The 25338-nt window shown below is 46.3% G+C and overlaps 1 long non-coding RNA gene across 1 annotated transcript in view; it reads left to right on the top strand.

Moving 5' to 3' along the window:
* Positions 1–13059: 13059 nt before the first annotated feature.
* Positions 13060–25338, top strand: part of LOC115898674 — a 32358-nt gene continuing 20079 nt past the window's right edge. Inside the window, exon 1 of the long non-coding RNA XR_004058352.1 lies at positions 13060–13121. This is a non-coding gene — a long non-coding RNA (uncharacterized LOC115898674). The remainder of the gene's footprint in view (positions 13122–25338) is intronic.

Here is a 25338-nt window from a genome sequence, read left to right as displayed (position 1 = left end):
TCTGAATGCCTTTGCTCATGTGTCCCTCTACCTGGAATGCCCTCCCCACTCTTCACTGGGATAACTTCTACTCATCTTTCAAATCCCAACTCTAATGTCATCTCCTCTGTGAAGACTTCTCAGATTCCCAACCCCTTCTTCTGATAGAAATTATCTTCCCTTCTTGTGCTCCTGGATCTCGATGTCTGTCTCTTACTACACTATGAGACCTTGGGGGTGATGACCACATCCTGTTCCCCCTTTTTTTTTTTTTGAGACAGAGAATGAGGTATGACCAAATAGTTTTAAGGAGCTAAGGTTGACTTTATGTACCAAATGCTAAAAAAGCCCTCGTGAGAAAACTGGCCTGGTACCTTGCTTACAGGGATCCCAGCCTTATTCTTGTTTACAAAACAAGCCTGGTCTCATTAGTCAGTGTTATTGCCCAGGCGTGCGGTGGCTCATGCCTGTAGTCCCAGCACTTTGGGAGGCTGAGGCAGGTGGATTACTTGCCCAGGTAAGTCACAAGGTCACTTCTTGGCAGAACCCTTAAGATATTCATGGAACCTTGAGAAGAAAGGAATTCACCCAAATTTATAGATACCACAGGTGAAATCTGGTCTCAAGTTCTTGACTTGATTCCTAACCTCCAGAAGGCTTTTAAAAATCTAATATGAGATTCCAGGCTGGGCACCGTGACTCGTGCCTATGATCCCAGCACTGTGGGAGGCCAAAGTGAGAGGATTGTTTGAGCCCAGGAGTTTGAGACCAGCCTGGGCAACATGACAGAAACCCATCTCTACTAAAAATATAAAAAATTAGCCAGGCGTGGTGGCATGCACCTGTAGTCCTAGCTACTAGGGAGGCTGAGGTGGGAGGATCATCTGAGTCTGGGAGGTCGAGGCTGCAGTGAGCCAAGATTGCGCCACTACACTGTAGCAGGGGTGACAGGACGATAACCTATCTCAAAAAAAAGAAAACAGGCCGGGCGCGATGGCTCACGCCTGTAATCGCAGCACTTTGGGAGGCCGAGGTGGTTGGAACACGAGGTCAGGAGATCGAGACCATCCTGGCCAACATGGTGAAACCCCGTCTCTACTAAAAATACAAAAATTAGCTGCACATGTTGTCGTACACCTGTAGTCCCAGCTACTTGGGAGGCTGAGGCAGGAGAATCCCTTGGACCCGGGAGGTGGAGATTGCAGTGAGCTGAGATCATGCCACTGCACTCCAGCACTCCAGCTTGGCCACAGAGCTTAATAGTTTAATAAAAGAAAAGCAAAAAAGAAAGGAAAAGAAAAGAAAAGAAAAGAAAAGAAAAGAAAAGAAGGCCTGGTGCGGTGGCTCGCGCCTGTAATCCCAGCACTTTGGGAGGCCAAGGCGGGTGGATCACTTGAGGTCAGGAGTTCGAGACCAGCCTGACCAACACGATGAAACCCTGTTTCTACTAAAAATACAAAATAAGCCAGCATGGTGGTACACACCTGTAATCCCAGCTAAGTGGAAGGTGGAAGCAAGATAATCGTTTGAATCTGGGAGGCAGAGGTTGAAGTGAGCCAAGATCACGCCACTGCACTCCAGCCTGGGCGACTGAGCGAGACTCCATCTCAAAAAAGAAAGAAAGGAAAAAATAAAGGGCTGGGTATGGTGGCTCACGCCTGTAATCCCAGCACTTTAGGAGGCCGAGGATGGCGGATCATGAGATCAGGAGATCGAGACCATCCTGGCTAGCACGGTGAAACCCCATCTCTACTAAACAATACAAAAAATTAGCCGGGTGTGGTGGTGGGCGCCTGTAGTCCCAGCTACTTGGGAGGCTGAGGCAGGAGAATGGTGTGAACCTGGGAGGTGGAGCTTGCAGTGAGTAGAGATCACGCCACTGTACTCCAGCCTGGGCAACAGGGCGAGACTCCATCTCAAAAACAAAAAAGGAAAAAGAAAGAAACAGAAATCTGTCTCAAGATGACTGTGTTGAATTTCTTGAGAGAAAGAATGTTGGTCTCTAGTGTGACATACTCCTCATGGATTTTTTTTTTTTTAAGGTGAGTTAGATTATTGTTGCTTCGGAAGAGGCAATATTACAAAAAGAGGGAAGGAGTTGATTTAAAGGCAATTTAAAGAAAAATGTTAAGTAAATAATAGTACAAGTAGTCACGCAAATAGAGCAAAAATTGTGAATGTGATACTTGAATAACTAAAGTTTGGGAAATTTTGCCAGAATATTCAGGTGAGAACTAAGCTAAACTGTGTCCTGGGAGAGTCTAGCAAGACACTCTTGCATTTAATTGTGAAAAAGGTTAAATTACCAATCCAGTTGGTATGTGGGGGACAGATTCCTCATCCTGACCTGCTGGACTCTAAGGCAAGGCTGAGGGGAGCATAGCCTCAGAGTACAGGTGCGTGGGCAGGCTCATTAGCTGGACTCATCAGCTCGCCCATTAGCTGGACTCATCAGCTCATCGTAGGCAGGAACAGCTGGGGTGGGGCAAGGATGAGGACAAAGGCAGAGCAGCCCGAAACTTGCTAGCTCTAGATCTGTGTTTCCAGTGCTCTTCTAAACATCTCTTGGATGTTCCTCAGGCACCTCTACTGATGTGCTGAAGTCAGCTTGTACTGGCAGCCAATTGTTAATTTTTTTTTTTTTTTTTTGAGATGGAGTCTCACTCTGTTGCCCAGGCTGGAGTGCAGTGGCGTGCTCTTGGCTCACTGCAAGCTCCACCTCTTGGGTTCACGCCATTCTCCTGCCTCAGCCTCCCGAGTAGCTGGGACTAAAGGCGCCCGCCACCACGCCTGGCTAATTTTTTTTGTATTTTCAGTAGAGACGGGGTTTCACCATGTTAGCCAGGATGGTTTTGATCTCCTGACCTCATGATCCGCCCGCCTCAGCCTCCCAAGGTGCTGGGATTACAGGCGTGAGCCACCGCGCCCGGCCTTTTTTTTTTTGAGATGGAGTCTCACTCTGTCACCCAGGCTGGAGTACAGTGGTGCGATTTTGGCTCACTGCAACCTCTGCCTCCCAAGTTCAAGCAATTCTTCTGCCTCAGCCTCCCGAGTAGTTGGGTGGGCAACACAGCAAGTCCTCATCTCTACACAATACTTTAAAAATTAAGAAAAACAAATAAAAATTAAAAAATAGGCTGGGAGCAGTGGCTCACGCCTGGTAATCCCAGCACTTTGGGAGGCCGAGGCGGGTGGATCACGAGGTCAGGAGTTTGAGACCAGCCTGGCTGGCATGGTGAAACCCCATCTCTACTAAAAATACAAAAAATTAGCTGGGCGTGGTGGTGGGCAGCTGTAGTCCCAGCTACTCAGGAGGCAGAGGCAGGAGAATTGCTTGAACCCGGCAGGTGGAGGTTGCAGTGAGGTAAGATCACGCCACTGGATTCCAGACTGGGCGACAGGGCGAGACTCCGTCTCAGAATAAATAAATAAATAATGAAATAAATATATAAAAATTAAAAAATAAAAAATTAGCCTGGTGTGGTCCTAGCTACTTGGGAGGTTGAGGCAGGAGGATTACTGGGGCCCAGGAGCTCAAGGCTACAGTGAGCTATGATCACATCACTGCACTCTAGCTTGGTGACACAGTGAGACCCTGTCTCTAGAAAAGAAAGAAAGAAAGAAAGAAAGAAAGAAAGAAAGAAAGAAAGAAAGAAAGAAAGAAAGAAAGAAAGAAAGAAAGAAAGAAAGAAAAGGAAGAAAGAAAGAGAAAGGAAGGAAGGAAGGAAAGAAGGAAGGAAAGAAAAGACTATTCTATTCCAATAGGGAAGAAAGATGGAGTTCAACTCCAAATACAATACAAATACAGTAAGGACACATGGGGATTTATTTATAGCCGAGGAGTGGGATAAGGGGTCAGCAGATGGACAATTACTGAGAGGTGACATCAAGAGTAGGACCAACGATTTAGAGATCAAAAGTAGGGGAATGGCCGGGCATGGTGGCTCATGCCTGTAATCCCAGCACTTTGGGAGGCCAAGGTGGGCGGATCACGACGTCAGAGTTTGAGACCTATGTGGACAACACGGCAAAACCCCGTCTCTACTAAAAGTACAAATATAGTAGCCGGGCATAGTGGCAGTCGCCTGTAATCCCAGCTACTTGGGAGGCTGAGGCAGGAGAATCGCTTGAACTGGGAGACAGAGGTTGTAGTGAGCTGAAATCATGCCACTGCACTCCAGCCTGGGCAACAGAGTGAGACTCTGTCTCCACAAATAAAATAAATAAATAAATAAATAAATAAATAAATAAATAAATAAATAAATAAAATAAGGCCGGGTGCCATGGCTCATGCCTGCATTCCCAGCAGTTTGGGAGGCTGAGGCGGGCAGATCACAAGGTCAGGAGTTCGAGACCAGCCTGGCCAATAGGGTGAAACTCTGTCTCTACTAAAAATACAAAAATTAGCCAGGCGTGGTGGCGGGCGCCTGTTGTCTCAGCTACTCAGGAGGCTGAGGCAGGAGAATTGCTTGAACCTGGGAGGTGGAGGTTGCAGTGAGCCGAGATCATGCCACTGTACTCTAGCCTGGGCGACAGAGAAAGAGTCTGTCTCAAAAATAAATAAATAAATAAATAAATAAATAAATAAATAAAAAAAAAAAATAAAAGTACAACAATTAGCCAGGCGTAGTGGCGGGCGCCTGTAATACCAGCTACTTCGGGGGCTGAGGCATGAGAATCGCTTGAACCCAGGAGGCAGAGGTTGCAGTGAGCCAAAATCGCATCACAGTTTTCCAGTCTGGGTGACAGAGCGAGACTCCGTCTCAAAACAAACAAACAAAACATCCAAACAAACAAACAAAAACAAAACAAAAAGTGGGGCAATGAAGAACTTGATCAGGTATTAACAAGAGAGGGATAACTTAGCAGGATTCCCTGCTAAGACTTGACTGGGCAGGACAAGGAAGGACAAGGGCCAACGTAGAGGCCTAGTCAAAAAGAGAGCTCAGAGGAACCTAAATAAAGTTTGGTCAATGAGAGATTCTTTTTTAGTTCCTCCTCTTGTTCAAGGCAAGAAGTGACATTCTTCTTTCCTCTGAACAATTTAAATCATTTCTTATTCAGTAGCCTTTTGTTCATTAAGGACCAGCTGAACCATGTGTTGAGACTTGGTAGTAGAGGATATTTGCAATCAGGTATTTAATGAGGGTGGTTTCTGTGAAAACAAAAGAAAAAAAAAGACTGATGGTTGGAGCAGACTATAAATTCATGAGTCCAGAGGGCAACCAGTTGAGAAGATTTCTATACACTGGGCTTGAAGCATCTTTAGATGGTGGAGTGAGGACAGCAGTGGCAAGCCAAGGAATTTTCTGATTTGCAGTTTGCATGGTTATTTCCTGGAGCGAAGCATGGAAGAGCATGGAAGTTCCACTGAACTTCTTGAGTGGCCCACACAGCAGCAGGCAGGAAGGTTGTTCATACATGATCGGCTTTGGTGATGAATCCTTTTGAAGTTTTATATCAAGGTGTCTTGCTTTCGCTTGTAGGGCTTCTTTAGATCCTGGGGAGAAAGAAAGTCAGCTACAAGACAACCTAGAGTTCCAGTAAGGATCTGGGCAGTCAGGTTTTAGTTCCCAGTGTCACCAAGTCAGGAGGGTGGGAAAATAATTGGAAAGATCAATTTAGAGAGTTGTAGCTAGATATTGAAGGAAACTGGAAGAATTGAGAATTTGTTGAGGACTAACAAAATGCACAGGACAGCAGAATCTAGTCCAACTTACAGGTAGATAACAAAGTAAAACGTAAAATGTAGATTGCCAAGTGGTGAAAAATATTTCAAAGACAATGAACAGGACTAGAATCTAACAACCCACAAGGGTGTGCTAAAGTTTTCTATTGAAACATAAAATTTCTTTCTACAGTCACCCCCCTTTTTGATCAATGACAACCAAAATCAGTGTGCAGAAGGGGGGTTTAAAAACAAACAAACAAACAAGGCCGGGCACGGTGGCTCACGCCTGTAATCCCAGCACTTTGGGAGGCCGAGGCAGGGGAATCACCTGAGGTCAGGAGTTCGAGACCAGCCTGGCTAACATGGCGAGACCCCATCTCTACTAAAAATACAAGAATTAGCCAGGCATAGTGGCACGTGCCTGTAATCTCAGCTACCCGGGAGGCTGAGGCAGGAGAATCGCTTGAACCCGGGAGACAGAGGTTGCAGTGAACCAAGATCATGCCACTGTATTCCAGCCTGGGTGAGAGAGCGAGACTCTGTCTCAATTAAAAACAAAAAGAGGCCGGGTGCAGTGGCTCACACCTGTAATCCCAGCACTTTGGGAGGCTGAGGCGGGCGGATCACGAGGTCAGGAGATTGAGACCATCCTGGCTAACATGGTGAAACCTCATCTCTACTAAGAAATAAAAAAAAAAAAAATTAGCTGGGCATGGTGGTGGGTGCCTGTAGTCCTAGCTACGTGGGAGGCTGAGGCAGGAGAATGGCGTGAACCTGGGAGGCAGAGCTTTCAGTGAGCCAAGATGTTGCCACTGCACTCCAGCCTGGGTGACAGAGGGCAACTCCCTCTCAAAAACAAAAACAAAAACTAAAAACAAAAACAAACAAACAAACAAACAAAAAATCATCAGAGTAAGATTGTTCTTTTTTTTTTTGAAATGGAGTTTCACTTGTTGCCCAGGCTGGAGTGCAATGGTGCAATCTCGGCTCACCGCATCCTCCGCCTCCCAGGTTCAAGCCATTCTCCTGCCTCAGCCTACCAAGTAGCTGGGATTACAGGCATGCACCACCATGCCCAGCTAATTTTGTATTTTTAGTAGAGATGCGATTTCTCCATGTTGGTCAGGCTGGTCTCGAACTCCTGACCTCAGGTGATCCACCTGCCTCGGCCTCCCAAAGTGCTGGCATTATAGGCATGAGCCAGCCACCACACCCAGGCCAGTAAGGTTATTCTTGTTTACACAACAAGTCTGGTTTCATTAGATTTGGTGTTATTGTTTGGGCACGGTGGCTCATGCCTGTAACCCCAGCACTTTGGGAGGCTGAGGCAGGTGGATCACTTGAGGTCAGGAGTTCGAGACCAGCCCGGCCAACATGGTGAACCCTGTTTCTACTAAAAAATACAAAAGTTAGCTGGGTGTGGTGGCAGATGCCTGTAATCCCAGCTACTCCGGAGGCTGAGGCAGGGAAATCGCTTGAACCCGGGAAGCAGAGGTGGTGATGAGCCAAGATCATGCCACTGCACTGCAGCCTGGGTGACAGAGTGAGACCCTGTCTCAAAAATAAATAAATGGGCCAGGCACGGTGACTCACGCCTGTAATCCCAGCACTTTGGGAGGCCAAGGCGGGTGGATTACCTGAGGTCGGGAGTATGAAATCAGCCTGACCAACATGGAGGAACCCTGTCTCTACTAAAAATACAAAAAATTAGCCGAGCATGGTGGTGCATGCCTGTAATTCCAGCTACTTGGGAGGCTGAGGCAGGAGAATCGCTTGAACCCGGGAGGCGGAGGTTGCAGTGAGCCGAGAGAGATCGTGCCATTGCACTCCAGCATGGGCAAGGAGAGTGAAACTCCTAACGCATAAATACATAAATAAAATAAATAAATAAAATAACTTGGTGGTATTATTTACATAAGAGCAGCAAGAATGGTATATGGCCACATAGGACTTTTTCAGTTTGCTTTGCTGTAAGTTTTAATAAGGAAACTCATATTAGTTTTTTCTTTTCTTTTCTTTTTGAGATAGGGTCTCACTCTGTTGCCCCAGCTGCAGTGTAGCAGCACAATCTCGGCTCACTGTAGCCTTGATCTCCCGGCCTCAGGTGATCCTCCCACTTCAGCCTCCCTAGTAGCTGGGACTACAGGTGCACGCCACCATCCCTGGCTATTTTTTTATATTTTTAGTTGAGATGAGGTTTTGTCATGTTGACCAGGCTGGTCTCAAACTCCTGGGCTCAAGCAATCCACTCACCTTGGCCTCTCACAGTGCTGGGATCATAGGAATGAGCCATGGTGCCCAGCCTAGAGTTTCATATTAGATTTTTTTTTTTTTTTTGAGACGGAGTCTCGCTCTGTCGCCCAGGCTGGAGTGCAGTGGCCAGATCTCACCTCACTGCAAGCTCCGCCTCCCGGGTTCACGCCATTCTCCTGCCTCAGCCTCCTGAGTAGCTGGGACTACAGGCGCCCGCCACCTCGCCCGGCTAGTTTTTTGTACTTTTTAGTAGAGACGGGGTTTCACCGTGTTAGCCAGGATGGTCTCGATCTCCTGACCTTGTGATCCGCCCACCTCGGCCTCCCAAAGTGCTGGGATTACAGGCTTGAGCCACCGCGCCCGGCCTCATATTAGATTTTTAAAAGCCTTCTGGAGGCTAGCAAGCCAAGCCAAGAACTTGTGACCAGATTTTACCTGCAGTACTTATAAATTTGGGTGAATTCCTCTCTTCTCAAGGTCCCATAAATATCCTAAGGTTCCTGAGCCTGCCTGCCATGAAGTGACCTTGTGTCTTACCTGGGGAAATGATCCACCCGTCTCAGCCTCTCAAAGTGCTGGGATTACAGGCATGAGCCATCATGCCCGGGGAATAACACTGAATCTAATGAGACCAGGCTTGTTTTGTAAACAAGAATAAGGTTGGGATCCCTATAAGCCAGGTACCAAGTCAGTTTTCTCATGAGGGCTTTGTAAGCATTTGGTCCATAAAGTCAACCTTAGCTTCTTAAAACTGTTTGGTCATATCTCATTCTATGCATACTATTCTCAAATATGACATTCCAGTCAGAGTCCTGGTTATAGAACCAATGTTTTCAATTATGTCCTGTTAGAAGAGGACAGATTCTTATTGAATTTATGCAAATAATTATATTGCCATGAAAATAAGAGTACTCAATAAGAGTTCCCAAATTCCATAGGAATCAGTCAGGGAGAGAAGATAAATATCTCATTTCTGTTTATAAAAGCCGGGCATGGTGGCTCATGCCTGTAATCCCAGCACTTTGGGAGGCTGAGGTGAGTGGATTACCTGAGGTCAGGAGTTCGAGACCAGTCTGGCCAACATGGCAAAATCCCATCTCTACTAAAAAATACAAAAGTTAGCCAGGCATGGTGGCACCGCCTGTGATCCCAGCTACTAGGGAGGCTGAGGCAGGAGAATCACTTGAATCTGGGAGGCAGAGGTTGCGGTGAGCCAAGATCACGCCACTGCACTCCAGCCTGGGCGACAGAGTGAGACTCCGTCTCAAAAATAAATACATGAATAAATAAATAGGCTGGGTGCGGCGGCTCACGCCTGTAATCCCAGCACTTTGGGAGGCCGAGGTGGGCGGATCACGAGGTCAGGAGATCAAGACCATCCTGGCTAACACAGTGAAACCCCGTCTCTACTAAAAATACAAAAAAATTAGCTGGGCGTGGTGGTGAGCACCTGTAGTCCCAGCTACTCGGGAGGCTGAGGCAGGAGAATGGCGTAAACCCTGGAGGTGGAGCTTGCAGTGAGCTGAGATTGCACCACTGCACTCCAGCCTGGGCGACAGAGCGAGAGTCTATCTCAAATAAAAATAAATAAATAAATAGATAAATAAAAGTATAATCTACTAGTTGTTATGAGTATAGATAACTGAAAAGAGAAAAGGGCTTTCTTAAATCCAGCAGCAATATTCTAAATAAAAACCATAATAATCTTTCATCAGTTTATTCAGTCCTATGTAATTAATTCTTGTTCTGCTAAGATACTGGGTTAGCAGTTTTGTGACCCCATCGGCTTCTCCACTGGAGTTCTGGAAATCTCAACTTAGTCCAGTGGTACAGTCTCAAAGTTATTTAAGCAATGCCATCAGAAGCCTGTGCTCTCAAAGTATCTGGTATAGTTCTGTCCATGGGTCTCTGAGACCAGTTGTTAAAATTTTAGGAATTTTTCGAGTGATTGATGTCACATTAGGGGTGGCTTGAAATTAGGGGTGGGAGTATTTACCACAGGAATTGGTTCGTCAAGGCTTTTCCCACCATCTAGAGCCAGTAGTTAAATGTCTTCCAGCACACCACTGGGTACCTCCAACTCAACATATGCCAAACTGAATCACTTGTCTCCCTCCGTAAAACCTGCTCCCCATCCTAGATTCCCAGTCCCTATGTGAATGATGTCACCACAAGCCCAGTTTCTCAAGCAAAAAATTTTTTGAGTTGTTTATGACTCCTTTTCCCCCCTCATCGACCACATCAATCACTGAGTCTTGCCAATTCTCCTTCAGAAATGTTTTCCCAAACTAATCATCTCTGTCACTATCTTAGCTCAAGCTCTTATCATTTTTTTTTTTTTTTTTTTTTTTTGAGACAGAGTCTCGCTCTGTCGCCAGACTAGAGTGCAGTGGCGCAATCTCGGCTCACTGCAACCTCTGCCTCCTGGGTTCAAGTGATTCTCCTGCCTCAGCCTTCCGAGTAGCTGGGACTACAGGCATGAGCCACCATGCCCAGCTAATTTTTGTATTTTTAGTAGAGATAGGGTTTCACCATGTTGGCCAGGATGGTTTCGATCTCTTGACCTTGTGATTTGCCCGCCTCGGCCTCCCAAAGTGCTGGGATTACAGGCGTGAGCCACTGCCCCCGGCCGCTCCTATCATTCTTTTTTTTTTTTTCCTGAACAATTGCAAGAACCTCTTGGGTTATCCACCTGCCTCCAGTGCATCCGGGTACTGACCCTCGTGGTCTTTCTAAAACACCCCAGTGTAATCCAGGTACTTGCTGACATAAAGACCACAGCTGGCTCACCTTTACCTATGGGAGAGTATCCAAGATGTTCAGCAGCTCTCAGAAAAGCCTTTAAAATTTTGCCTTAGGTCTTCTTCAGATTCATGTTCCCCACCCCTCCCTACCATGTACCCATTGTCCTGTATGAATTGCTTACTGTCCCCGAAATGTGCCTTACTCTTTCAAAACTTTATTCCCTCTGTCTGAAATCCTCCCCACCACTCTGAGCCTGGAAAATTTCTCTTCTTTTTCTTCTTCTTTTTTTTTTTTTTTTTTGAGATGGAGTCTCGCTCTGTCGCCCAGGCTGGAGTGCAGTGGCGCGATCTCGGCTCACTGCAAGCTCCGCTTCCCGGGTTCGCGCCATTCTCCTGCCTCAGCCTCCTGAGTAGCTGGGACTACAGGCGCCTGCCACCACGCCCGGCGAATTTTTTTGCATTTGTAGTAGAGACGGGGTTTCACTGTGTTAGCCAGGATGGTCTTGATCTCACCTCGTGATCCACTCGCCTTGGCCTCTCAAAGTGCTGGGATTACAGGCGTGAGCCACTGCGCCCGGCCAAAATTACTCTTCTTTAAAGACCCAGCTCAGAGTTAATATTCTTTGTGGGCCAGGCACAGTGGCTCATGGCTGTAATCCCAGCACTTTGGGAGGCTGAGGCGGGTGGATCACTTGAGGCCAGGAGTTCAAAACCAGCCTGGACAACATGGTGAAACCCCGTCTCTACTAAAAATACAAAAATTAGCTGGGCATGGTGGCCCATGCCTGTAATCCCAGCTACTCAGGAGGCTGAGGAAGGAGAATCGCTTGAACCTGGGTGGCAAAGGTTGCAGTGAGCCGAGATTGCACCACTGCACTCCAGCCTGGGCAACAGAGCGAGACTCCATCTAAAAAAAAAAAAAACAACAAAAAAACAATTATTTGAGAACTCTGTCAGGATAAGTTAGTATTCCCCACCCCCATCAGCACACTGTCTGTGCCTCTAATATAGAACTTATCACACAGTATTGGAGATACCTGTAAAACAGGTCTGGCTCCCCTGCCGGACTGTGTGTTACCTCAGAGCCTAGCATAGTACTTGGAACATGGCAAGAGCTCAAAAAATGTTGTTGAAAGAGTAGACTCAAGGGTGAATGAGTGAAGCTGGTCCCTGCTCTCATAAGACTGTTTCCTGCTTTGTTGTAGAGAAGCCCCTACCTGAAGCACCTGTTCTGGTGCCCCCAGCTCCTGCATCCTACCTTCGTGCCCTGTCTGGCACCTTCATCTTCACAGGGATAGTGCTTGTCTAGCTCTTGCCAGACCTTTTGACACCTGGCATCCTTCCCTGGGAGCCCAGGCCCCATGGCAGGGCCTCTGTCACTGGCTGCCAGACACTCTGGCTGCCAACCACCTGCCTGTCTGGGCTTCCTCCTGGCTTCTGCTGCATCCTGGTTACCCAGATGCTTGCTCTACCTGCCTGTCTAAATAGCTGGCTGAGGCTCTGCTTCTACTTCTGGGATCTTCTGCTTTACCCTGGACCATCTGTCTGCTCTCACAGTCCTGACCCTCCCTGTTCTAGCATCCCCTGTCACCAAAGGAATCCAATTTCTGTCACTGTCCTGATAAAAGATAAGGTAGAGCATACTGATTAAATACATAGGCTCTAGACTTTAATTTCCTAGATTCAAATCCCACTTCTTTCACTTACAACCAGTTGTGTGGTCTTGGGGTGAGTCTCTTCATCTCTTTGAACCACAGCTGGCTCATCTGCAAAATGGGCATGATAATGATACCTACATCAGAACGTCACTTTGAGATTTAAAGAAGATAACATGCTTAATATAGTAGCTGGCACCCAAGTAAATATCCAAGAACTATTTTCTATCATTATTGTTTTTATGTTTCCAGTATCTACGACAGAATTGGCACTCAACAAATGTGTGTTGAGAGAGGAGGAGGAAAAGAAATAATAATCACTGGTTATTCCATTTCCTGATCAAAGTCTATTCCATTTGCTAATCCCATTCCCACCTCAGGAGGCAAGTACCTTATCACCATTTGGTTCTGTCGCTCAGATGTTTCTGCAATCCCATGTCCTCTAGGAATCCTGTGCAGTCGAGAGCCAATAGCTTTCCTGGTCCCAATATGCCTAGATAAATCAAAAACTCTCACAATTGCCCACACCCACTTTTCATCTCAGTTACATGCATTTATCCTGATTTCTTCCCCCTGAAATTGCCCTGACCTCAGATGTGTAGCTGGTGTGAACGTTTGTGGATTACATATTTTACACATGAACCTACTTCTCCTCACCCTGCATATATGTGTTTTCTGCATTTTCTTTCTTTTTTTATTTTATTTTTTTGAGACAGGGTCTCACTGAGTGCAGCGGCACCATCTTGGCTCACTGCAACCTCCGCCTCCCAGGTCCAAGCGATTCTCCTGCCTCAGCCTTCTGAGTAGCTGGCATTACAGGTATGCACCATCATGCCCAGCTAATTTTTGTAATTTAGTAGAGACAGAGTTTTGCCATGTTGACCGGCTGGTCTGGAACTCCTGACGTCAAGTAATCCGCCTGCCTCGGCCTCCTAAAGTGCTGGGATTACAGGCATGAGCCACCACGACTGGCCGCTTTCTGCATTTTCAGTGTCACTCAGCCCTTGTTGTCTCTGATTGTCAAGGCAACGACTGCGTGTAAACTAATGTGGACGGAGTATTGGACAGAGAAACGCCTTAGAAATGTTTTGTGATGAAGATGAAGGAGAGGTGCTGGAAGCAGAAGCTGGGGAGGGGGTAGGATTTGTGTCTCCACTTACTCTTCACCCCAGCAGGGACAGAAAGCATGCCTCCTCTTTCCTGTTCATTGGCTACATTCCTCTCTGAGGCCAGAGGGGCAAGCTGGACAATGCAAATGAACATTGGATGAGACTTAGCCAAGGGGCCTCCAAAGGGAGAGCAGCAGGGCTGCTTAGGAGGGAATCGAAAAATAAGGTGGCCACCTATTTCTTAGCACCTTCTTTGTTTTCCCAATTGGCAAACTCCTCCCCTCTCCTGGAGATCCAATACCAAAATGCAAAAGCTCTCTCAGAATATGTGCCTGAGTCTGAGAGCACTTTGCAGACTGGGAAGCCCCTGAGTCTCTAGCCTTTGGTATGATACTCAGGCTCCGGGGAATTGATCCTGCACCCATTATTCACAAAGCCCTATACAAGGCAGTGTTAAACTTAGGTCAAACTGCAAGTTTTCAATCACATGCTTTAGCTGTGGGATGAAGAGACACAGCAGAGAAGTGGTGATGGTTGTATGAGCATCAAAGAGCAAATGAGACTACAAGCAGCAGCCCAAAGCGGGCAAACTTAGCCAGTCTCTTGCCAACTTCCCACTATGGATGTTCTATTGACTTCATTTGACCCTATCCAGGAAAGCTAGGATTTCTTGTGCAGGTGGAAGTCCATTCATTCGCCTATTTCAAGAGTTTGGGTCCAGAACAGCTTGTTATTCCAGTCTCAGTTCCCTACTTTTCTTACTCCCCCTTCCTTTCCCCCTCCCCTTTTAACGACTGAAGGTCTGTTTCCTCTTTAGGGCTGCAATTTTGCATTTGCAGTCCCCGGCAAAACTGTCACACGTGCCCACTGCAGGTGCCCACTGCAGATGCCCAAGACCCGGAGAAATGTTTGTAAACCTTCAACCCTGACTGTGCTTCCCTGGACTCCTCTCTCGGTGGGGCCGGCTGTTGGGGCAAGGCAGCTGACCTTTGCTAGGGACTCAGAGCTGCGGGGGGTCTGGAATTGAACTGGAAACCGAGAGGCAAAGCCCCGCTGTCGTTTCTCCCGCCCCTGCCCCCACCCCGATCTTGCGGAAGGGAGAAAGCTCAAAGAACAATGAGGGGTTAAGCTCCTTATAAGGAAATGAACCTCCTCTTTCCTGTGCGGAAATTGTGCTTTTTGCTTCTATATGTTCAAAATACACTGTAAAAAACGATCCTCGATAGGATTCACCAAATCCACTTCCCTAGAGCAAGGCGGCGGAGGTGGGGGGTGGGCGTCAAGCGGGAACGAGGCGAGAGAGGACGGGAGGGGCGGGAATCAGACGAGCGTGTGAAGAATCTGAGGGATGAGTCATCAAAAAGGAGCTGGGAAAGGGAGCGGAACTAGTAATCCGAGCTGGGAAGCAGACGAACATTCATTAGACGCAGATTGTGTCAATCACGTTTGCTCCGCAAATGACCTGAGAGCCTGCCTGGCCTCTCCGACCGGAAAAAGGGTCTTGGTGGGCGGTCTAAAGCTTTTGAAATCGGAAAAGGCGGAGCGCGAGAGAGCCGTCAGAGCAGCCTGATGCAGCGCAGGCGTGCTCCGCAGAAAGATGGCGTTTGCCATCAAGGTCACATGGCCACTTTAGGGGACTAAAACGAAATACTAGCTGATATGAACAGGAACTGCCAGCACAGGATCAGATTTTCAGAAGCAGTCTCAATTCTAAGTGTCTTTTTCTGATTAGAATCGTAAGCACATTTATTTGTATTTATCCGAACACATGTCCTAAGTCATCAAAATTATGTGAAGGGGTAGAGTTTTACCGGGGGTCTTCTCTTTCCGGAGGCCTGAAAAGGGTGGGAGGAGGGTGGGGGAAACCCAAGGGCCAGGGTGACTGTAGAACCGGCAAGCAGCACGTGCCAGGATAGAAGGCACCCACTAGGGTCTCTGCACGGAGTTTCACTCTTGTTGCCCAGACTGGAGTGCAATGGCACGATCTCAGCTCCCTGCAACCTATACCTCCCGGGTTCAAGCAATTCTCCTGCCTCAGTCTTCCAAGTAGCTGGGATTACAGGTGCCTGCTACCACGCCTGGCTAATTTTTTGTATTTTTAGTGGAGACAGGGTTTCACCATGTTGGCCCAGCTGGTCTCGAACTCCTGACCTCATGTGATCCACCTGCCTCAGCTTCCCAAAGTGCTGGGATTACAGGCGTGAACCACTGCACCCGGCCTCCTCTATGGTTAAGCTTTATTTATTTATTTACTTATTTGAGATGGAATTTCGCTCTGTCATCCAGGCTGGAGTGCAGTGACTCAGCTTAGTGCAAGCTCCACCTCCTGGGTTCAAGCTATTCTCCAGCCTCAGCCTCCCGAGTAGCTGGGATTACAGGAGTGTGCCACCATGCCCAGCTAATTTTTGTATTTTAGTAGAGATGGGGTTAATTTATTTTTATTTAGTAGAGACAGGGTTTCACCATGTTGGTCAGGCTGGTCTCAAACTCCTGACCTCAGGTGATCTGCCCACCTCGGCCTCCCTAAGTGCTGGGATTACAGGTGTGAGCCATCAGGCCCGGCCAACTATGGTTAAACTTTAGTTGATACAGGATAAGAAATGTGAACATTGTAAGCCCATTTGTTTGTGTGTTCTCTTGTTACCTTTTTTGGTTACTTTCTTATCCATTAGTGTCCTAGCAAATGTTACTTTTCAAAAATTGCAGCCTTGTCTTAACTAAAAGATAAAAAGGAATTTATTTACTTCTTAGCCAGTACAGTTAGAGGGCATGCACTCTGGCAGCCCTGTAATGTAGGGACCAGGGAAGAATTGAGGCAAATAAAGTAGTGATCCATGAATTGAAGCATTCTAGTCTAGCTGATGGTTTCTTTCTTTTGCACTTCTGCCATTTTCGTGCCCCTCACCTGCAATTGACAATCCAAACTGAGAGCTGGTCCAGGATTCTCCAGCACCCAGAAGAGCCTGAGGTGGACACAACAGAAACTCAGACTTTAAGGGTACCTAGGAATGGAAGTAGTGGCAGAAGGATTAACCTTTTCATTAGCTCAGTCTTGTCCTTGCTCAGCTCTGGCCATCCCAGTTCAAGCCATCCCCTCAAACTATGCTCTACTAATACTCCTTTATAAGACATCATCAGACCACTCCAGTTTTTTTCTGTTTTTTTTTTTTGTTTGTTTGTTTGTTTATTGTTGTTGTTGTTGTTGAGACACAGCCTCATGCTGTCACCCAGGCTGGAGTGCAGTGGCACGGTCTCAGTTCACTGCAACCTCCGCCTTCCAGGTTCAAGTGATTCTCCTGCCTTACCCTCCAGAGTAGCTGGGATTACAGGCACCCTCCACCAAGCCTGGCTAATTTTTTGTATTTTTTGTAGAGATGGGTTTTCACCACGTTGGCCAGGCTGGTCTCGAAAATTCCTGACTCAAGCGATCTGCCCACCTCGGCCTCCCAAAGTGCTGGAATTACAGGCGTGAGCCACCACACCCAGCCGCAGTGTCAGTTTTATTGATCCTTTTGAATCTGTTTAGGAATGGGGCTTGAGGGGAAAGGGGGCCACCATCTGTTCTATTATCAGAGGCACCGTTTCTCCCTCCCCTAACCTTTAAGAGGGGCTGTAGGATTTCTCAGTGTAGTTTCAGTAAACAGGTTTCTTACGGAGGAGCTATTCTAGCCCAGTCATTCTAGAATAGTATAGTCCACTCAGGAAGAAACAACACTTAAACTTGAGCTGAGTGGGGAACAAGACTCATTTACTGTTCCTCCCTTGGCCACCCTAGACAATCATGACAATTTCTCTTGGTCACGTCTGAGAGAGAGGTATTGTAATAATCTTTTGTGGATACTCAAGCCACCATAAGAGAATGTGTGTGGGTGGAGAGAGGGGGACATGGCAAACCCAGTCCTGTAGTATTCTGGGGAAAGTACTCTGGGGGAAGATACTCTATTTACCGCAGGGGTGCTCTGGGGAAAAATAGAAACTTTGGTAACATAGGAAAGGATGGCTATGAGGCCTGGTGCAGGACTTTCCCTTTCCTCCTCCTCTTTTCCATTTACACAGACCGCAGAATGCCTCTGAATGACTGGCTCTATCCTGCTGGAAGGAAGATAGCCCCATCCCTAGATGCTGGGAAGCAGTTCAGTGCTATTGATTTAGGAAGGAGGGGGAAGGCGGCTTCTACACGAGGGCGCTATATTCTGTCTTGGACACCAGGTGGCACCAAATCATAACCATAGCTCCAAAGAAACCATCAGGAAATGGACCTTGAGAGCCCTTGAACTATTTTCCTCTCCCTCCCCACTCCCCACACGAAATTGAAGAGTATGAAGCCTTTCAGATATGGTGGATGACCCTCCTTCAATTAAAACTCTTGAATTCTTAAGCCAGAGCCACTTCCAGCTGAAGATTTTTAGGATTTATTATTATTATTTTTTGAGATGGAGTTTCACTCTTGTGGCCCAGGCCGGAGTGCAATGGCGTGATCTTGGCTCACTGCAACCTCTGCCTCCTGGGTTCAAGCGACTCTCCTGCCTCAGCCTCCTGAGTAGCTAGGATTACAGGTGCCCACCACCACGCCCAACTTATTTTTGTATTTTTAGTAGAGATGGGGTTTCACCACGTTGGCCAGGCTGGTCTGGAACTCCTGACTTCAGGTGATCCGCCCGCCTTGACCTCCCAAAGTGCTGGGATAACAGGCGTGAGCCACCGTGCCCGGCCAAATTTTAGGATTTAAATATGGCCTTAGTCCCTGCTCTTCCCAGAGACCTATTTTTCAGCTTCAGAAGAGGAAAAGGATGATTTTCCTAGAACCTTTGTGGATGCCTCCACCCTCCAGAAGAGTTGTTTTTCTCCAAGGAGGTCAGTTGAACAGTGGACATGAGACCTCAGAGGCTCTGCTTAAATTCTAGTCCTCATTCTGAAGGACTGAATGCTGTACCCTGGGCATGCTGAAAATGACCGTGTCTAAAAAAGTTGTGATGTGGCTGACCAACCTCATTACTTCTTACAATCAAACAGGCCTGCTTCCAGCACCGCAGACGCTTTCCATAAATACCCATTCCTAGACTCCTCCACCTGGAATGCTGTCCTCTCTCAGCCGTGTCCATCTGTCAGATCCATCCCATTTGTCAGGGTACAGATCAAACTCTTTGAAGCCTCTCTTTTGGTTCCCCCCAGTCTGAAGGGCCTGCTCCCTCTTCTGAATTACTGTAACAACTTGGACCATTTGCCCTGTTGTACTTATACCATGGCTATTTGTGAATATATCTCCCCTACAGAACTGTGAGCTCCCTGAGGGCAAAGACTATGTCGTATTTATCTTTTTATAGCCTATACTGAGGAACACAGTAGGCATTCGGTCATAATAATAATATCTTACATTTGTATAACACTTAAAGTTTCTGAAGCACATTCACATACATCTCATTTAATCCTCACAACAACCCTGTGAGGTAGGTGTAATCGGCCTGTCCCTATTTTACAGATGAGCAAACAGACTCAGAGACGTTAAACACTTCAACCAAGGTCATCCAGCTAGGAAGAGGCAGAGATGGATCTGAATGCATGTTTTCTGACCCTAAGTCCAGTTATTTCAACTTTCTACATCTGAGCTGTTGGTTGGAAAATTCCTTCTTGGAGACTGAAGGCACAGGGCTCATCCTGGGGGCTGGGGAGAAGGGAGGAGAAGATCTAAAGGTCAAACTCCTTTCGTTCCCACTCCCTTCTCCTCCCCACTCCCTGTTTCCAAAAAGAATTTCAAAATGCAATCTTGTTTTGTTGAAGAATGCCCTGGCGTGAGATGTCCTTGTAGATAAGAAGGAAAAATGTGGGGTGAAGACAGGACAGTTGGGTGTATTCACAGCTGGTGACTAATGGATCTTTGTCAGCCTGGAGGGAGGTCCTTTGCCTAGCCAATAATTTAATTAATGACTTGGATGAGGACATTGATGGCACGCTGATCAAATTTGCAAATGACATGAAGCTGGCTTCAGAAAGAATCCCAAGAGTCCATAATGAACGAGGAAGATGAAATGTAAAGTTTCATAATCAAGTTTTTAAAACCAAATGCTTAAGTGCAAGTTAAGAGAGACATGTGTGAAAAGGTTTTAAGTGTTTGGGGTAATTGTAACCTCATTATTTTTGACACTAGCTGCCCCAAATGCTAATATGTTAGGATCTGGAATGGGAGAGATTACAGTTCTGCTTTCCTGTCTGCTCATTAGACGACAGTGGATGATTGTCTTTAGCCTTGGATTACCATATATGAACAGGGATGTTAGCGACCTGGAGCATGCACAAAAGCAAGAGACCAGGAGTGTGGGAAGACTTGAAAATCACTGTGTGTGAATGACTGGAGCTATTTAACCTGGAGTAGGGATCAACAGGGTGATGATGGTGGTTCAGGATCCAGTTTTCAAATACAGGTTTGAAATACTGGGATAGGTCAAGGTGCTTCACGCCTATAGTTCCAGCACTTTAGGAGGCCGAGGTGGGAGGATCACAAGAGCCCAGGAGTTGGAGACCAGCCTGGGCAACATAGCGAGACACCTTCTCTATAAAAATATTTTTAAAAAATTTTGGCTGGGTTTGGTGGCACACGCCTGTAATCCCAGCACTTTGGAAGGCTGAGGTGGGTGGATCACAAGGTCAAGAGATCGAGACCATCCTGGCCGACATGGTGAAACCCAGTCTCTACTGAAAATACAAACATTAGCTGGTGTGTGCCTGTAGTCCCAGCTACTCGGGAGGCTGAGGCAGGAGAATTGCCTGAACCTGGGAGGCGGAACTTGCAGTGAGCCGAGATCACGCCACTGCACTCCGGCCTGGATGACAGAGCAAGACTCCATCTAAAATAATAATAATAATTAAAATAAATAAAAAAATTAAAAAGAGAAAACAATACAAGTATTGGAAGATTCCTCATATAGAAGGGGGATTCACCTTGTTTTGCTTTGTAACAGCGTGCAATCAGGAGCAATGGGTGGGTGCTGTGGGAAAGCTGATTTTGAATCAACATAAGGTAGAACTTCATAATGGTTTAAGATGCTATAATATGCACTAGTCTTTTTGGGGAGGACAAGAATTTCCTATCAATGGAAGTATTTAATATTTAAACAGAGGCAAAATACTTGGCAAAGAGATTGCAGAAAGGAATAAAGCACCAGATCATAAGGGAGGGGAACTAGGCAACCAGTAAGGTTTCTTCTTCTTTTTCCTTTTTTTTTGAGTCAAGGTCTCTCTATGTCACCCAGGCTGGAGTGCAGTGGCTCGATCACAGCTCGCTGTAGCCCCGACCTCCTGGGTTCAAGTGATTCTCCCACCCCCGCCTCCTGAGTAGTTGGGACCACAGGCATGTATCATCACGCCTGGTTAATTTCTTTGTTTTTTAGAAACAGAGTGTTCCTATGTTGCCCATGCTGGTCTCAAACACCTGGGCTCGAGATCCTCCCACCTCGGCCTTCCAAAGTGCTGAGATTATAGGTATGAGCCACCGCACCTAGCCTAAAGCTACTTCTGACACTATAATTTGGAAATTCAAGTTGGGGGGTGGTGGTTGGAGGCGAAAATAGTTGTAGCCCTCAGAGTAGGTACCTCTGAACTAGTTATTATCTCTGCTTTCAGGCTTTCCTCCTCCAGCTCACCTTGCACGTAGGCTCTAGAAATATTTTCTTGAATACTCTACCATGAGACCTTCCAGCTCAAGTATGATAGAATCTCAGTAACCCTAAAGGTCATCTGGTTCAGTCCTTTATCAGATGCTTTAATCGTCTTTGCATCACCAACATGGAGTCCCTGCTTGAATATTTCTGGTGATGGAGAGCTGCCTACTTTTAGGGGCAGTCCATTTTAATTGCAGAGAGTACTACTAATACTAGAAAGCTCTTCCCAAACACAGCAAAATGCTTATGTTTAGATGTTGGGATTAGGACATTTTTCTTCTGTTTCTGAAACTGTTGGTAGTACATTTTAAAGGACTTCAAGAGGCTGGAATCAGGAGCTGAAACTTTTATTATAATTTTTCATTATAAAAAAGGAAGGAAAAAGAGCCTCTTCCTTATGTTGAACCCAAATCTGCTTTCCTATAATTTCCATCCATTAGATCTTGGAGCCCTGAAGTCACGCAGAACAAATCTACTGTGAGCCCAGTAATTATTCACTGACAGTAGACAGATTTCTCCTGGGATTCTTCAGTCCTCTCACTCTTCTCTGGATATACTTTTGTTAACATCTCCCTTGAAGTCTGGTGCTCATAACTGAACACTGGGCGTCGGATGTGGTCTGATCAGTGCAGAGTAGCACAAGATGATCACCTCCTTTGTTCTGAAAGTTGTACTCTTAGTAATATGGCCCAAGGTCACAATACTTTTTATAGCAACCAAACCACACTTTTAACTCATAAGCTTTCATTCACTCTAAAACCCCTCTAAGCCACATCTCTCACATCTTACATTTGTACTGCCACATTTTGAAGTTCAAATAAGGGACTTTACCAACTTTGTGTAATTCGTAACTTTGATCTAGTGACATTAAAACAGAACTATTTTGTATGTAGTCATTCAACCAGTTAAGAATTCGCCTAGGTTTACCTTTACCCACCCCACATGTGTACATGTTGTCCCAAAAGCATTGAGAGAATGTTTGGTTGAACTCCAGATATGCTGTGGGTGATAACTTTTCCCTCCTCTACCTCTTTGGTCACTCTGTCAAGGGAAATTAACCCAGGGGGCATTATTTTTTTTTCTTGAATCCATGTGGGGACTGCGTGATCGTTGCTTCTTTTTGTAAGTGCTCACCAACCACCCTTTTAATCATCTGTCCTAGAATCTTGCCCTCCATCAATATCAAATGTATTGATCTAAAGTTTGTGGAGTTTACCTTTTCCCATCTGTCAAAGTGGGGCCATATTTGCCCATCTCTAGGCTGCAGCACGTATCTCTTCCCTTCTCCATGGGGTTTTCAGGGCCACCACCAGTTGCCCTGAAATTTGAGCTGCAAGTCCTTAAGTGCCTTGGGATGTAACTGACTCAATGAAATGGAATTACTCAGGGCAGCTTATGGCTCTCTTGGACTAGACTGCCTTCAGGAGCTTCTCTCTGGTATTCACCTTGTCCTTTCTAGTGTGAAAATCCTTTTCCTTGTAGAAGAGAAGGAGTGAAAGAGGAGCTGAGGAGGTTTTGTTGTTCCACCATAAAACCATTCGCAAAAGAGTTCAATCAGGGTGTCCAGTTACTCATTCAATAGTAGCCAAACTCTTCTGCTGTGAAGATCTTCATGAGCTGCCTCACCAAGCTGATTTCCCACCATTTTGGCCAGTCCCCTCAAGCACACCTAGACCTTCTCATCTCCATGATTTGGCTGTGTTTTCCCTCCAATGCCCACTACTCTATCCACCCACCCACCCCAATCCCATCATAGCCTTTTTTACAGTTTCTCCAATCCCTTTAACCTTTACCATACAATTGAAGCACATGCATTTCATTCATTTGATTGTGGTTCCGTTTTGTTTTCCTGACGGTACGCAACCGGTGTCTTCTATCCCCCATAGTATGTAAACTAGCACAGGGCCAAGCCTATGGTCCTGGTAACCATACTTCAAGCTATGGAGATTTCCACAGTGACCAACCTCTGACCCTTCACACACACTACAAATTCAGATCATATGATAGCTGTGTCCAACTCCTTAAAAGACTAAAATAGAAACCAGATAAATCTAGGGATGTGGACTGACCCAATCTAGGCACTAATGCTTTTTGTAATGTTAAATAAAATCCAAGTATATCCTCAACTTCACTTCAAACAAGGAGCTGGGCTTTTTAGCTGGGCCCAGGGCCAGCTGTCAGCAACAGGGCTGAGAACCTGAAGCTACATGGGCATGGAATTGACTGTCAATTAGATTGAAATCCTGCCTGTCTTGGAGATCACCTCTTCCACCTAGACCTTTCAAAAGTGTGAAGACCAATTGTAATCTCTCACTGATGGGTCCCTAATAGGATTGGAGCTGGTTTTGCTATGGCGCCTTGAGTTCTTAGAGGAGAGGCAGTGTCTAAATCATCCCAAAATAGAGAGCCCTCCTAACTTGGAGGTACACTCCCCACTCCAGAACGGGAGGCCAGGTATGGTCTTAAATAGGAGGCCACGTAATATCTCAAATGGATCAATCAAAGGATGGAACATAAGAACAAAGACTCTGGGGCCAGGCGCGGTGGCTCAAGCTTGTAATCCCAGCACTTTGGGAGGCTGAGACGGGCGGATCATGAGGTCAGGAGATCGAGACCATCCTGGCTAACACGGTGAAACCCCGTCTCTACTAAAAAAAAAATACAAAAAACTAGCTGGGCGAGGTGGTGGGAGCCTGTAGTCCCAGCTACTCGGGAGGCTGAGGCAGGAGAATGGCGTGAACCCAGGAGGCGGAGCTTGCAGTGAGCTGAGATCCGGCCACTGCACTCCAGCCTGGGCAACAGAGCGAGACTCCGTCTCAAAAAAACAAAAAAACAAAAAAACAAAAACAAAAACAAAAAAAAGAACAAAGACTCTGAATTGACTTCAAAAGGTCAATTGAGAGGTCTAGGTGGGAGGATTGCTTGAGCCCAGGAGTTCGAGACCAGCCTGGGCAACATGGTGAAACCCCATCTCTGTTTAAAAAAAAAAAAAAAAAAAGGCATATAATCTAGCCCTCTGCTTTCAGAAAGATGAGAAATACCAGTGCTTCCCTTAGTAGCCATTCACTCAATTTGGCAACTGTTATTGAGGACTCACTAGGTGCTTGTGATCATTTCCTATTCATAGCAAAGTTATTCCTTGTATGTCACTTGATCTCATTTTCCCCTCTATCATTCTCAAAAGAAATGGAGAACAGGTCATCAGCTCTGTCCTTATTTAGGAGTTAAATTTTGAAGATGGGTATAGCACACTTTTCACATGGTAGGTGCTCTACAACCATTGAATGTTACCTCATCAGCTTTTTCCTTTCTAGATCACACACACACACTCGCACATACACACACACACGCACACACAGCACCCAGTCCTGTGGCATTATTTATACTCTTCTCCAGATCCTCTCTAGCTTTCCACTTATGCTAAAAATGTGTTGGCCAAAGGTAGACCCATCATGCCTTGAAAGGTATGACCAATGGCAAGTAGAATGGAACAAGTTGAGTGGGACCGTGGCAAGGGTCATGTAGTGCTGGGTGACATCCTAGGTCTGTTTCTAATACTAACTGTGACGGGCTTTTCTGGGCCCATTTCCCCAACTATAAAATAAATGGGTTGGACTAGATGACTCTCAGGTGACTTCTGGTTCTAAAACTCACACTTGGATGGCTTCTCAGCTCCTCCATGCTGTGTTTTTGTTACTATATGCAGGATCCACATTAGTTTTGGAAAAAAGAAAGGAAAGAAGGGTGGGAGGAAAGGAGGGAGAAAAGCAGTTTTACACCATGGACTCACTTGTGATGTACCCTGACGCCATCTCCCCAGTTCTTCTTTTTAACTATACTTGTGTCAAGTCAATCACTGCCCATCTCCCTTGTCCAGTGTACCATATTAGTGTATTAGTTCTGGGTTTTGGTCTTTGTGCACACTACCTGTGTTCGTCCTCTCTGAACATGGTCCTGCTTGTGATGGTTCATCTCCATCATTTTGTCAGGGTCATTTGAAGAATTCTATTCCTGCTTTCTGAGGTATCAGCAACCCCACCCAACTATCATACTTGCCAAGCATACTCCCAGTTCAGTCTTTCAAGTCACTGAGAATAATATGAAATCCCATAATGCTAACCCTGTGGGGCCCCACTGAATCCATGCCCCAGGGTTGACAGGGAGTCACTGATCACAATCCTGTAGAAAAATCGATCCCAGGGCCCCAAGGACTTCTCCAGTTCTAATTCATAGAGCAGCAAACAAGTATTCCTGGGGAAGGAGAGGGCCCCT

The sequence above is a fragment of the Rhinopithecus roxellana genome, chromosome 7 (assembly GCF_007565055.1).
Source record: "Rhinopithecus roxellana isolate Shanxi Qingling chromosome 7, ASM756505v1, whole genome shotgun sequence".
Classification (NCBI taxonomy): Eukaryota; Metazoa; Chordata; class Mammalia; order Primates; family Cercopithecidae; genus Rhinopithecus; species Rhinopithecus roxellana.
The sequence above is the reverse complement of the archived record's forward strand: the minus strand, read 5'-3'. Positions and strand labels throughout refer to the sequence as shown.